The sequence below is a fragment of the Tursiops truncatus genome, chromosome 17 (assembly GCF_011762595.2).
Source record: "Tursiops truncatus isolate mTurTru1 chromosome 17, mTurTru1.mat.Y, whole genome shotgun sequence".
In the NCBI taxonomy this organism is placed as follows: Eukaryota; Metazoa; Chordata; class Mammalia; order Artiodactyla; family Delphinidae; genus Tursiops; species Tursiops truncatus.
The window spans coordinates 36,528,346-36,542,931 of record NC_047050.1 but is presented as its reverse complement, the minus strand read 5'-3'; the positions used below and the strand labels follow the sequence as shown (position 1 = coordinate 36,542,931).

Here is a 14,586-nt window from a genome sequence, read left to right as displayed (position 1 = left end):
GTTAACTCTTTAAATATTTGGTAGAATTCATCTATGAAGCCATCTGGGCCTGGACTTTGTTAAGAATACTTTTTTTTTATTACTGATTGAATTTGTTAATTAATGATTGAGTAAATTAATATTAATTTATTTATTAATGACTGAATTTCATTACTTGTAATTGGGGTCTTCATATTCGGTTGGCCAAAAAGTTCATTCGGGTTTTTCCATTACATCTTGCAGAAAAAGATGTATGTTTTCCCATACGTCTTACAGAAAAACCCAAATGAACTTTTTGGCCAACCCAATATTTTCTAAATTCTTCCTGATCAAGTCTTGGGAGATTGTACATTTCTAGAAATTTATTCATTTCTTCTAGGTTGGCACATAATTGGTTGTAGTAATCTCTTATGAGCCTTTGTATTTCTGTGGTGTCAGTTGTAACATCTCCTTTTTCATTTTTCATTTTATTTATTTGGGCCCTCTGTTTTCCTTGATGAGTCTGTCTAATGGTTCATCCATTTCGTTGATCTTTTCAAAAAACCAACCCTTAGTTTTATTGAACTTTTCTCTCTCTCCCTCTTTTTTTTTTGTTAAGTCTCTGTTTTATTTATGTCTGCTCTGATCTTTGTTATTTCTTTCCTTCTACTAACTTTGGATTTTCTTAGTTCTTTATTTTCTATCACTTTAGGTGCAAGACCAGATTGTTTCCTTCAGATTTTTTGTTTCCTGAGGTAGGCTTGTATCACTGTCAACTTCCATCTTAGAACTACTTTTTCTGCATCCCACAGATTTTGGATTGCTGTGTTTCCATTTTTGTTTGTTTTCAAGTATTTTTTTACTTCATTTGATTTCCTCTATTACTGATTGGTTTTTTAAGTAGCATATTGTTTAGCTTCCACCATGCTTGCGTTTTCTGTAGTATTTTTTTTCTTGTAATTGATTTCTAGTCTCATAGCGTTTTGATGGAAAAAGATGCTTGATATGATTTTAGTCTTCTTAAATTTATGAAGACTTATTTTGTGGCCTAGGATGTGATCTATTATGGAGAATGACCCATGTGCACTTGAAAAAAAATGTGTATTCTACTGTTTGGGGATGGAATATTTTATATGTATCTATTAATTTCATCTGCTCTAATGTGTCATTTAAGGCCAGTGTTTTTTTTACTGATTTGCTGTCTGAATGATCTGTCCTTTAATATAAGTGAGGTGTTAAAGTCTTCTACTACTGTATTACTGTAAGTTTCACCCTTCATAGTGGTTAATACTTGCTTTATTTATTTAGGTGCTCCCATATTGGGTGCATTTATATTTACAATTGTTATATCTTCCTGTTGGGTTGATCCCATTATCATTATGTCATATCATACTTTGTTTCTTATTACAGTTTTTGTTTTAAAATCAATTTGTCTATCAGTGCTACCTCAGTCTTTTTTGTTTCAATTTTCATAGAGTACTTTTGTTTTCATTTCCTTACTTTCAGTCTCTGTGTGTCTTTAGAACTGTAATGACTCTTGTAGAAAGCATATGTATGAATCTTAATTTTTTAATCCATTCAGCTGCTCTATGTCTTTTGATTGGAGCATTAAGTCCATTTAAATTTAAAGTAATTCTTGATATGCATGTACTTATTGTCATTTTGTTAATTGTTTTGGGGTTGTTTCTGTAGTTTTTTTTTTTTTTTTTCTCCTTTCTTCTTTTGCTTCCCTGTTGATTTGATGGCTATCTTAGTGTTATGTTTAGATTCCTTTCTCTTTTTTTGTGTCGGTATCTATTTTAGGTTTTTGATTTGTGGTTACCCTGTGGTTCATATATAACAACCTATATATATATATATACACATATGTATTGTGTATGTATGTGTGTGATTATTTTAAGTTGATGATCTCTTAAGTTTGAAGGCATTCTAACCGTCTTGTATTTTTATTCCCCCACCACCATGTTTAATGTTTTTGATATTATATTTTTGTTTTTGTGTCCCTTAACTATTTATTTTAGATATAGATGATTTTACTACTTTTGTCTTTTAATCTTCCTACTTTATAAGTGGTTGACTTACTGTATGTTTGCCTTTATCAGTGAGTTTTTTTTTCCTTTCATAAGTTTCATATTTCTAGTTGTGGCCTTTTCTTTTCTGATTAAAGGAGTCCCGTTAATATATCTTTTAGAACTGGTTTGGTGGTGCTGAAGTCTTTTAGCTTTTGCTTGTCTGTAAAACTTTTGATCTCTCTATGAAATCCGAATGAAAGCCATGCCAGGTAGAGTATTTTTAGTTGTAGGTTTTTCCCTTTCATCATTTAAAATATATTGTGCCACTACCTTCTTGCCTTCAGAGTTTCTGCTAAAAGTCAGCTGATAGCCTTATGGGAGTTCCCTTATACATAACTTGCTGCTTTTAATAACCTTATGCGAGTTCCCTTATATATAACTTGTTGCTTTTAACTTGCTGCTTTTAATATCCTTTGTTATCATTAATTTTTGCTATTTTATTTATAAAGTGTCTTGGCATGAACCTTCTTGTGTTCATCTTGTTTTGGAATCTCTGTGCTTCCTGGACTTGGATGTCTGCTTCCTTCCCCAAGTTAGGGACTTTTCAGCTATTATTTCTTTAAATAAATTATTTGCTCTTTCTTCTCTTTATTCTGTGACTCCTATAATGTGAATGTCAGTTTGCTTGATGTTGTCCAAGAGATCTGTTAGACTATCCTAATTTTTTAATTTTTTTTTTTTTTCTGTTCAGCTTGGGTAATTTCCAGTAGTCTATCTTCCAGATTGCTGATCTGTTCCTCTGTATCTAATCTACTATTGATTTCTTCTAGTAAATTTTTTTTATTGCAGTTATTGTAATCTTTGCTCTGTTTCTTCTTTATATTTTCTAGCTCTTTGTTGAACTTCTCATTGTGTTCATCCATTCTCCTCCTGCATTTGGTGAGCATCTTTATAATCATTACCTTGAACTCTTTATTGGGTAGATTACTTATCTCCCCTTTGTTTAGGTCTTTTTCTGAGATTCAACTTGTTCCTTCATTTGGGACATATTTCTCTGTTGCCTCATTTTTCCCAGTTCTCTGTGTTTATTTCTACATGTTAGATCAGTCAATTATGTTTCTTCATCTCGGAGAAGTGGCCTTATGTAAGAGATATCCTATTTAGCCCAGCAGCATGTTTCCCTCTGGTCACCAGAACTATATGTCTTAGGGGTGTCCCATACATGGGCTGCATGTGCCCTCTGTTGTGGCAGGGCTGACTACCATGGTCATGCTGGTAGGTGAGGCTGGCCCCAACCTGGTTGGCTGAGAAGCCACATGTTGTGTGGTAGCTGCAGGCCTGCTAGGGGATGGAATGAGCTCCCCATGCAGTTGGTTGTACAGCCTGGGGGCAATAGGACTGCTGCTCGCCTGCTGATGTGTGGGGCTGAGTACTAGCATGGCTGTTTGCCTGGTCCAGGTGGGCACTGAGCTGGCACTGGCCTGCTAGAGAGCATGGCCAAGTCTCTGGGTGGCTGTCCACACAGTCCAGGGAGGCATGGGTCTGTTGCTATCCCACTGATGGCTTGAGGGAGGATTTCAAAATGGGGATTGACAATGCTGGTGGTATTGCTGTAGAATGAGCTCCCAGAAATGGTTGTTGCCAGCTTCTCCATCCCCAGGGGGAGTCCCAGTTACCTCCTGCCTCTCTGGGAGGCTCTCCAAGATCAGCAAGTGGGTTTGACCCAGGTTCCTCTCAGACTACTGCTTCTGTGCTGGGATTCAGAACATGTGAAGTTTTGTACATGCCCTTTGAGAGCAGAGAGTTTGTTTCCTATAGCTGTCTGGCTCTCCCAAACATAAGACTTGCTGGTTTTCAAAGCCAGACATTTGAGGATTTGTCTTCCTGGTGCAGGACCCCTAGGCTAGGGAGCTTAGTGTGGGGCTCAGGCCTCTTATTCCTTGAGGAGGAACTCTAAGATTTTGATATTTTTTCATTTGTCGTTTGACAACCTGAGGAAGTGTGCTGACTATACCACATCTCTCTCTCCTATTCATCTTCTTGTGGTCCCTTCTTTATATGTTTAGTTGTGAAAAATCCTATATGCTAGTCTTCATGTTGTTCTCATGGAGAATTGCTCTGTAAGTAGTTGTAATTTTGGTGTGTCCATTGAACTACAGGTGAGTTCATGGTCTTCCTACTCCACCACCTTGGCCACCTCTGCAAGCTATTTTTAATGATATAATTACAATTAGTAAAACTTGTATTCTCAAATACTTTGAGTTAAATTTTATGTTGATTATTATTGTTAGACAGCAGTTTGGAACCACTTAAATTTGATACTCTTATCTATGTGAGAGCAATTGTGGCATAAAGCTAGAGATAAGTTCAGTGCCTGGCACGTAATAAGTATTTAATAAATATTCATTGAACAAAAATGAATAAACCATACATTATTTGAATGTTTTCCTTGTTGCTTTTTAATTGGCATTTGGTTTAGAAAGTAACATGTACTTAACAATTACGGTTGAATAAATATATTTATAGGTCAACTCTACAAATTGCAATAACAGAAAATAAATTAAAACTAGTCTCTACATTCATATTTAAGTCTAAAATATAGTGGAAACATCTCTTAGTACTTTTCAGATAATCACTATACAATGAACCATTCTTCAAGTGTGATCTGCAGAAATAGTGTTACTGTTTATTACAGTGGAAGGGGGTCTTTACTTAAATAAATTTAGGACACATTGGGTCAAGTAAATTTAAATAGGCTTTTCTATTATAGGACTTCTCAGAGCTTTTTTATGAAAGTGTACCTTGTGTAAAGGGGGAATAGTATGCAATGTTTTTCAAGTATACATGGCCATAGAAACTTAATTTGAATGAACATATAACAGAGTTAGCAAACCACAAACCACAACTTGGAAAATGCTACCACAGTGATTTTATTTTGTGGATGTTAAGGAACTGGAGATCATCCATTTAATATTTCCATAAACTCTGTTTTGGATTCCAGTAAGAAAAAGCAACCAAGAGTATTATTATTGGTATCTGGAGTTGAATTTTCCAGGAATGCGAGCGCAGCTTCCTCAGTAAAGATCTTGCCTTTGGAAACATCTTACTCCTTGACATCTCTCCAGAGTTAAGACTTGGCAGCCTCAAGGACACAGCACAAGGTGTGTTTATTTGATTTAACATTTGGCAAAAGGTGTTTTGACTTGTGGTTTGTTTTCTTTCACTTTGTTTTTCTTGTTTTGATTTGTTTGTTTTTGGCAATGAACTTGAGTTTGGAATTAGTTCTTTTTTATGGGAGGCAGGATTACAATGGGGAAATGTTTTTACTTGGATTTATTTTATGATTTTGGGTAAATCCAAGAAAATGAAGCAAGATCCATAAAACTATAAAATTTTATCTGATTAATTTGTTAAATCATTTAGTATTATTGTCTATGAGAATTTGTTGCCACATTAAATATTTGATCTCTCTTGATGTTTGATACACTATGATACTTTGATACATAACTATATGTTGATAATTATATATTGGTTAAAATCAATGTCCCTGCATAGTAAGTAATGAACAAATTAAGATCATCATAAAATATCTATTATTCAACATTATTTTAAGTCTTTCTTGATTAATTGGTATATCTATGTCTCACATGTTTTGTGGAGAGAGGAAATATGTTATAAAATGGAAGAAAATGGGCCCCCATTATATCTGTGACCCTATCTTCTACTCTCTTCTTCCACCCCTCATTCTAATTAGAACTCTTCAATGGCTCCCCATTTCACTCAAGACAAAAGCTAAAGCTTTGAAACTGGCCTGTATGTCTCTGCAAGACCTGGCTCCTTGTCACCTCTCTAATCTCATCCCTAACTACTCACTTGCTTAGCCATACTGTCTCCCTTGTTGTTATTTGAACATGACAGGCGTGTTCCCATCTCAGGGTTTTTCCATTATTTTCTCTACTGAATTGCTTTCTCCCTGATATCTGCATGACCAATTTATTTACTTTCTTTTGGGTTGTTATTAAAAGATCACTTTCTAAATGAGGTCTTACGTGGTCACCATTCCAAAATATCCCTGCTCTGTGTTTTCTACTTAGCATTTATCTTATCTAATAAACTATGTATTTTATACTTATTTGTCTTGCTTACTGTCATTATCATTTGCAAGAATATTAGTTATTCCTATGAGGGCAAGGGATTTTGTTTGCTCTGATTTTATTCTAGCTACCAGAGTAGTCCCTGGCCTTTGATGAGTGAATGAATGAATGCTTAATTTAGCAAATATTTTTTAAGGACTTACCATGAGCAGTGCTAGTTGGTGAGGATAAGGAATGAAATACACAGTTCCTGCCCTCAGAAGTACACTTTGAAGGAGGTAGAAATTGCAGCAGTATGAACAGAACATTATCATTACTTGGGGAAGCAACATTTAATCAGACTGTGTTGGGCTCATGAAAGTCTTCCTGAAAAATGTAACCCTTTGAATCACTCAAATAGCCTAGGTTATGCTGTAGGAATAAAGAAGCCCAAAGCTCAGTATCTTTCTTTTTTAAATTTTTATTTTATATTGGAGCATAGTTGATTAATAATGTTGTGTTAGTTCCAGGTGTACAGCAAAGTGCTTCAGTTATACATGTACATGTATCTATTCTTTTTCAAATTATTTTCTCATTTAGGTTATTACAGAATACTGAGCAGAGTTCCCTTCCACTATACAGTAGGTCCTTGTTGGTTATCTATTTTTAATATAGCAGTGTACAAGTCAATCCCATTCTCCCAATCTTAGCACAACAAATATTTATTTCTCACCCAGACTACATGTCCAAATTGGATTGGTAGGGACTCACAGTGACCAAAGACATTGAAGACTTCATCTGAATGTATTTCCATGATCACTGCAGAAGTGAGAAGAAAGAGTGGCTAGTTATGCACTGGCATATAGAGTTTCACTGGTCAAAGCAAATTGCTTTATTTCAAATGGGGGACTGTGAAGTACAATACTGGCCTCTACGCAAAGGGAAAGGAAAATTGGAAGATATGTGAACAGAATTAATGACTACCATGCCTTTCTACTGTTTTAAAGGAGTATAGGAAAATTGGAAGATATGTGAACAGAATTAATGACTACCATCTTTTCTACTGTTTTAAAGTAGTATAAGATACCCACGTAAAGAAGTATTTGAAAGCATTTTCAGAGAAAGGAAGGGCATGGGCAAACCCAGTAAGCTGTTACATATTATGATCATTTCAGAAAACTACACGTAGTTAAAAGTAGTTGGGGTATAGTGCATGCGTGGGATAAAGACAGATAAAGAGATTAGTGGGAAAACAGGGGTTAGATTATAGCACACTATGGAATTAGAGCTCTATCCTAAAGGACTTAGGGAGCATTGAATGATATAATATACCTCAGAGGAATTTCTTGATTAAATTTAATTTGTGAGAGATTATTCCTGTTTTTGTTTGTTTTTTTTGTTTTTATTGAAGTATAGTTAATTTACAATGTTGTGTTAGTTTCAGGTGTACAGCAAAGTGATTTTATATATATATGTATATATACATATATATGTGTGTGTGTATATATATATATATACTTTTTCAGATTTTTTCCATTAAAGATTATAACAAGATATTAATATAGTTCCCTGTGCTATATAGTAGGTCCTTGTTGTTTATTTTATATATAGTAGTATATATATGTAGTAGTATAGTATATGTTAATCCCATATTTGTATCATTTTTATTAGATTCCACATGTAAGTGATATCCTATGATATTTGTCTTTCTCTGTCTGACTTGCTTCACTTAGTATGGTAATCTCTAGGTCCATCCATGTTGCTACAAATGGCATTATTTCATTCTTTTTATGGCTAAGTATTATTCCATTGTATATGTATACTACATCTTCTTTATTCATGTGTCGATGGACATTTAGGTTGCTTCCGTGTCTTGGCTATTGTAAATAGTGCTGCTATGAACATTGGGGTGCAGGTATCTTTTTGAATTAGAGTTTTCATGTGAGATATTATTCTGGAATCAGTGTGGGGGATGGCTTTGAGGGGAGGAAAAACTGGAGACAGTAAGACCAATTATGATACTAATGCAGTAATGCTGGTGAGACCCTGGATAAAGACAATGACAGAGGAAAGAAAAGGAGGGGAACAAAAGGTAAAAAGGCAGGAAAGTGTTTATGGGGTGGACTCCAGGACACAGAGGAAGTAAGATACTTCTTACACTGGCAGTGTTTGTGCCTGAGCATGTGTATGTGGATTTTTGTTTAGTGTGTGTGTAAATGTGTATGTTGCTGTGTGTGAGAGAGTGAGAGTAAGCTTGCAAAGTCAGTTGGCATTATCTAAAGATCTATGTTTTCTTTGTGATTTGGTAAACAAGCTCATGTGCCCAGATTGAAACGAAGATGGGTTTCAGGAGAGCCCTGCAAGCTGGAATGGCTACTGAGTCAAATGGGAGATGGGATCACCTTGGGGCTGAGAAGTTGCTGGGTAGTGTTCTGTACTTGTAAAATATCAGATTACACATTTTACAGCAAAAATTGCTTTGGGAAGTTCAGTTGCATTTTTCTTTAAATTGTTTAGCGTTCAGCAATAATTTGAAAATAAACATTTTAAATGAATTTGTGTATGCTATTTCCATTAGAGGGGCCCATGATATATAACCTATCCCCTGCTCCCAAATTTTGGTTAATGTGATAATGAAGACCCAATCATTTTATAATAGAGGAAAATTTTCTAAAATTAGTGAGGTAGTTATCCAATGCTTTTATAAAATCATTTTTGATGATAGACTGAAATAAAATACTATAATGTTATAGTGAAGTTTAATTTTCAAAAAGAAAATAGAGAAGTGATTGGAATACTTATTATATTTTTCTTAAAGTTTTTTGGAAGACATTGGAATGTACTATAATTTAAAGATATTCTGAAATTGCATTTCTTGTTTGCCATTGTATGTTAGACCCATGGTCATTTTAAATATTTGGGATGCTAAATTTATTACTGCAAATTCAAGTCTGGTCATTGAAAGAACCAGTTTTATCTAATGTCACACTACTGCTCTAGTAGAAAGAACCATACCGACCTGCCCAATGCACGTGGTGGATATATGAGAGAAATTGTGACATATTGACTTAGAAATAACATCAAGAGTTTACAACTCCTGAACTCCTGATAAGAGAATATCAAAGAAGTCGTGGAAGTGTTGAACTGAGAAGATTCTTTTCTTAGAATGGAGAATAATTGGAGATTTCTGACAAAGATAAGAGATTCAGTTGTTAGTTTAAAAAATGGGGACTAGTGTTTAAGATTTTTGTTGTTGTTCAGAAGCCTTCCATTTTAGAAAGTATTTTTGCATACTGATTATGTACATATACTGTAAACATATAAGTAATAATCTATTTATTCAAAGTTTTCAACACACTAACAAGAAGACAGCATATGTAATTTGGCATTTTAAAAGTTATCCAAAGATACTTTTGCTGAAACCACTTAGCTGATTATAGAAGATAGTTAGGAGACCAAATAATAGCAGAAAAGGTACAATTTATATGTAATTAAGTTACACATAAGGTACATAGTATGAGACCATTCTTTTCTTTTTGTATCTCATTGACTTTTTAAATGAATGTGAGCTCATCAAGTTCAGGTTATTATTTTTTTGTCTAAAAAAACCTATTTGGACTGTATGGTGCCTCAACAATGAGTAACTGATTAAGCCAGAATGATGTAATAATACTAACAACATTTATTGAGCACTTACTATGTGAGAAGCACCATGTCAAGTACTTTAAATGAACTAGCTATTTAATTTAATGCTTACAGCAGCCACATGGGATAGGAATTCTTACTGTACTGATTTTAAAAAATGATAAATGAGCTTAACTTCATAAACAACTAAAAAGTAACAGAACCAGAAAGGAAACGAGTTAAAGCAGGGAAGAGTTAACCCATACTTTATCAGGCTCATATTCTTATAAAAGATAGAGAACTTATAGTAATATTTTAAAACTCAAAGCATTTTTAAATTAAGTTTATAATAATTAAGCATAAAATGTGGATGTTTTAAGTTAATGTAACAGTCTTCTGAAAAATATATCTACTCAAAAATATACTGAGTGTCTACTATGTCCACAGTGTTCTAATTGTTTGAGATTATTTAGTGTACAAACAATTGTGGTACTACATTCCAGTGGAGGGAAGTCAGAAAATAAGCAATAGACTAAATTTAATATGAAAAGAACTTTTTAACATTTTAAAAGTAATAGTTGATAGGTCTAAGGTAAAAATAACTTTTCTTTTGCAACACTGATCATATACTTGTTCATAAAAAAGGTGAATATTGATTGCTATAATATGGTTATTTATTTTAAATATTATTGACCATTACTTTGAAGAAATCTCTCCTTTCCTCCCTCCTTACACACTGAAGATGCAGCATTCCAAGAAAACAATTAAATGTCATTTGTAAAATAACTTTATTTTATTTAATTACAGAACTAAGTGCTCCATGGCTTAAACAGAATGAAAGTGAAAAGTCTTAGGACATATTTTTCCTATGAAGAACACATTTAAGTGCATTTTAGCACCAAAATAACTGCAGATGCCATGATTAAAGATTCAGTCGTCGTCCTTTTGTTTGCAATATATAGGGGTATGTTTATGTGTGTATGAGAAAAAGAGGAAGGGAAAGAATAAACATGAGAATGAGAATGAATAATGCCAAAGCTCCCTAGGTGCTTTTGTTTTAGTAGCTTCTCAGAATTCTACCTCTATAATTCAGGGAATTGACTAAACATTTATATATATTGTTAAAGTAAAGGATGCCATTTTCTCTGTTCTATGTTTCTTCTATTTTCTCTCAAGTGGTCTCAGTATTACTATACTGGATATTCTTTTATGTAGCTGTCTCTAGTATACCACTCTGTAACTACTTGGTAGACCATCTTACACCTATTCTTTCTTGTGTATGCTTTAAGGAGTTAAAAAATGGATATAGTTTATGAACTTCATTATTGAAGTAGTAATGATGTGGTACAGTGAAAAATTAAAATGTTCAATCACAAGGTCATTAACAAAGATTGAAAAATAATTAAGGGCAAATGATGAATAAAGGTTTTAAGATAAAATCGAAACTCAAGTATGAAAAGACCACTGTGTTGAGAGAGGCATAGGAAAGATTTTTGCAGAGGATATAATCTGTATTAAAAGTCCAGTTCTGTTAGGAACTAGACTTTTGTACTGAATGAGATAACATGAAAGTCTTTGGAACAGGCTGTAAAAAAGTTTTGGAAAAAGTAAAGGTAACAAAAGTGACAAATGTAGTTAAAAAATAAGCAGTAAGGAATATGATTCATTAGGGAGAATTTTGGACCAACCAGAGATTGTGATTATGGCCAATAATGTGAAAAATTTGGAAAACTATATTTTTCTTTATTAATTGCTTCATCTGTTTATTCATGCACTAAGAGTTGTTTACTTTCATAAAATCCCATTTTCTGATCTGAACTAAACAAGGCAAGTTTAAAGGCAGGGACTCAGAACAGTTCACAGCCTTTTCACTACATTCATTTCTAAATGCCTTATTTGAAAGAGAATGCCCTGGTTTATGATTTTCATATCTTTTTCCCTTTTAGAAAGAGGCAAATGGTATGAAAACTGGACTCCCTTATTTAAAGGGAATGTTGATATTTATAACCAAGCTTATCTCCAGCAAGATTTGTTTTTTGCAGCTGTTCCAGGTTGAAAAAAATATTATATTAAAGCCCTGGCTTGTTTTTCTTTCCATATTTGGGGGGGGGTAATCTTCAGAATGTGAAAAAGTGATGTTTGATTTTAAACATGAATGCAATGTAAACTGTGATTTTTTGCTTCTATATGTGAATTTTCTGTTTGTATGCTGTGATGATATTACTCTTTTTGTTTCACTGATCTATTTCCTAGATACATCACACTTGAGAAATAATTTACTCATCTTTTTCCTATCATCAAAGTATTCTAGGAAGTATAGTAGATTTTCACTGAGTTAGCCTTTATTATTAAACAAACTATTTTCTAACTGTCCATTTTGATATGTTAGTCATTTTCTTTCTGCCGAGAGTGAGTATGTTTCACTGGGAAATCAACTTTTTCTGTTCTTTTTTTATAGTTATATTATTTTTTGTAAGATATGTTTTTCTTTCTTATTTTCTATTCTTTGTTTCTATTTTCAATTATAAATGCTGCTATTTTTCTCTGAACATGTTTTAGAAACTTTCTTTTATAATTTAATAGAAAATTAATTATATTTTATACTCTAAACTTAATACTTAGAGCTATCTTTTTGGGCATGTGTTGACATAGAATGAATATCTAAGCTTATACACACACATAATCTTTGTTCATATTTGTTCTTATTATGTACCCACATGTACAAAATTTTCCATAAAGAAGGATATTTTATCAATAGATATATTGATTTATTGTGAATAAATGTGATTATTGATTTAAGTGGACATAACTTACACAGCTTGCTTGTCAAGTTAAAGCAAGCCCCACTATTTTCATAAAGATTACCTTCTTGAATATGAAATATTATGCAAATTATGATTATGTCAGACATATATTTTTCCTTTTTAATAATTAAAGCTGAAACTTTTATTTAAAAGTTTTTAGTGTTTATCAGCACTCACAATTAAACTATTTAATTTAATATCATGAAAACCAGCATATTGCTTAAATTTACAAAACCCAAACCATTATTAGTAGTAAACAGTTTATTTCCAGAGAGTTTCTGGCTGTTTTCTAAATAAACCCTTTAAACTTCAATCTTTGATTCATAAAATAATCAATCTCTCTCTTTAACCACATAGAACATGAGTAACTTTAATAGATTTTATCAGTTCAGTTTATTCCACACCTCCCTTTATTCTTTATAATGATAATCACAGTTAACAATGTTAAGTGAAGAATATGTGAACTCTTTGTTGGTGTGTCACCTCTCTCCCTATCTTTTTGTAAGGAATGCTTTTCACTCTAGTATGTTAGTTCATTGTACAAATGCCATTTTTTCCTTGCATGAGTGTTTGCCTAATGTGGGTTTAGTAAAAATTTAAATGGAATTCTCAAAATAAACAAATTGACTTGAAACACTTAGTGAAAGCTGCCAGCATTCTATTATTCTGTACTCTCACCATGTAACAAAGCAAGTGATTCTACAAAAGGTATGAAACTGCAAACAAAAGTCTTTCACCTTACTATTCCTGGTTTTATTATTATTGCTGCATGTTCCCAATGGATACCGTATGAGTGAGCATTTAAGGATCCTGTGACCTGGGGTTGTCTATATTCATTTTCTACTTCTTTAGCCAGGAGATCTAAAGTATATATTTCTCAAATTCTTTGAAAATAATAAAAATAATAAAGATAAATAAATATAATAAAATAAATAAATAATTTATTTATAAATAAAAATAATAAAGGGTGTTCTTTCAGTCAGTACCTTATACATCTAAATCTCACATAAGTTCAAATACAAAGAGCTAGGGCAGAAATAAAATACATTCTTTTATTATATGATATGGCTGAAGGAGATGCTGTGTTTAGTCATATAGAAGTAGTAGTGTATAAAAAAAGTGAAATAAAATATATTTATAAACTATATTAAAATAATTGAAATTTTAATTCAGAAAGTATTTATGTGTTTCCCAGGCTTGCAGCCTTTCATTTTGAACATCAGTTATCATTATTCTATTAGTTCATGGGGAAAATAGCAAACTGCTCACAATAATCACCCTCTTTTTTTGAAATATCCTTCTAGAGGACCTGATTCCAAGGTAAAATGTTAGCTTATGTGAAGGAGGATTTAATTAACACTTGAAAATTGACCAGTGGGAGAGAGAGAAAACTTGTAGAGTAGTAATGCCATTTTATAGTGAATAAAAATTGATTCTAAATATAATGACACTTTAATTTCTTAATAAGAATGTAGTTTAGGAAGGATCTAACAAACGTGACACATTATTTATTTATTTATTTTTGCGGTATGTGGGCCTCTCACTGTTGTGGCCTCTCCCGTTGTGGAGCACAGGCTCCAGACGCACAGGCTCAGCGGCCATGGCTCATGGGCCCAGCCACTCCGCGGCATGTGGGATCTTCCCGGACCAGGGCACGAACCCGTGTCCCCTGCATCGGCAGGCGGACTCTCAACCACTGCACCACCAGGGAAGCCCTACACATTCTTTTATCTTTAAAAATAATTACTGGGAATTCCCTGGTGGTCCAATGGTTAGGACTTGGCGTTTTCACTGTGGGGACCAGGTTCGACCACTGGTTAGGGAACTAAGATCCTGTAAGCTGTGTGGCACAGCCATAAAAACAAAAAACAAACAAACAATAAATAAAATAATTACTAATAATAACCAACATGACTATGTTTAACTGATTCAATAAACTAGATATTAGATAATTAATTTCCAGGTATGTATTAGTTTTCTATTGATGCATAACAAATTACCATAAACTTAGTGTCTTGCAACAACAACCATTTATTAGCTCACAATTTTGTGGGTCAGAAGTCCAACATGGCCTGAATGGATTTTCTGCTCAGGGTCTTACAAACCTGAAATCAA

The 14,586-nt window shown here is 33.3% G+C and overlaps 1 protein-coding gene across 2 annotated transcripts in view; it reads left to right on the top strand.

Annotated features, from left to right (window-relative positions):
* TRIQK (triple QxxK/R motif containing) overlaps positions 1-14,586 on the top strand; it is a 98,294-nt gene that overhangs the window by 11,844 nt on the left and 71,864 nt on the right. For both annotated transcript variants that reach the window (XM_019925152.3, XM_019925149.3), the window contains exon 3: positions 4,972-5,131. The gene's annotated coding sequence lies outside the window, so the exon portion shown is untranslated. The remainder of the gene's footprint in view (positions 1-4,971; positions 5,132-14,586) is intronic.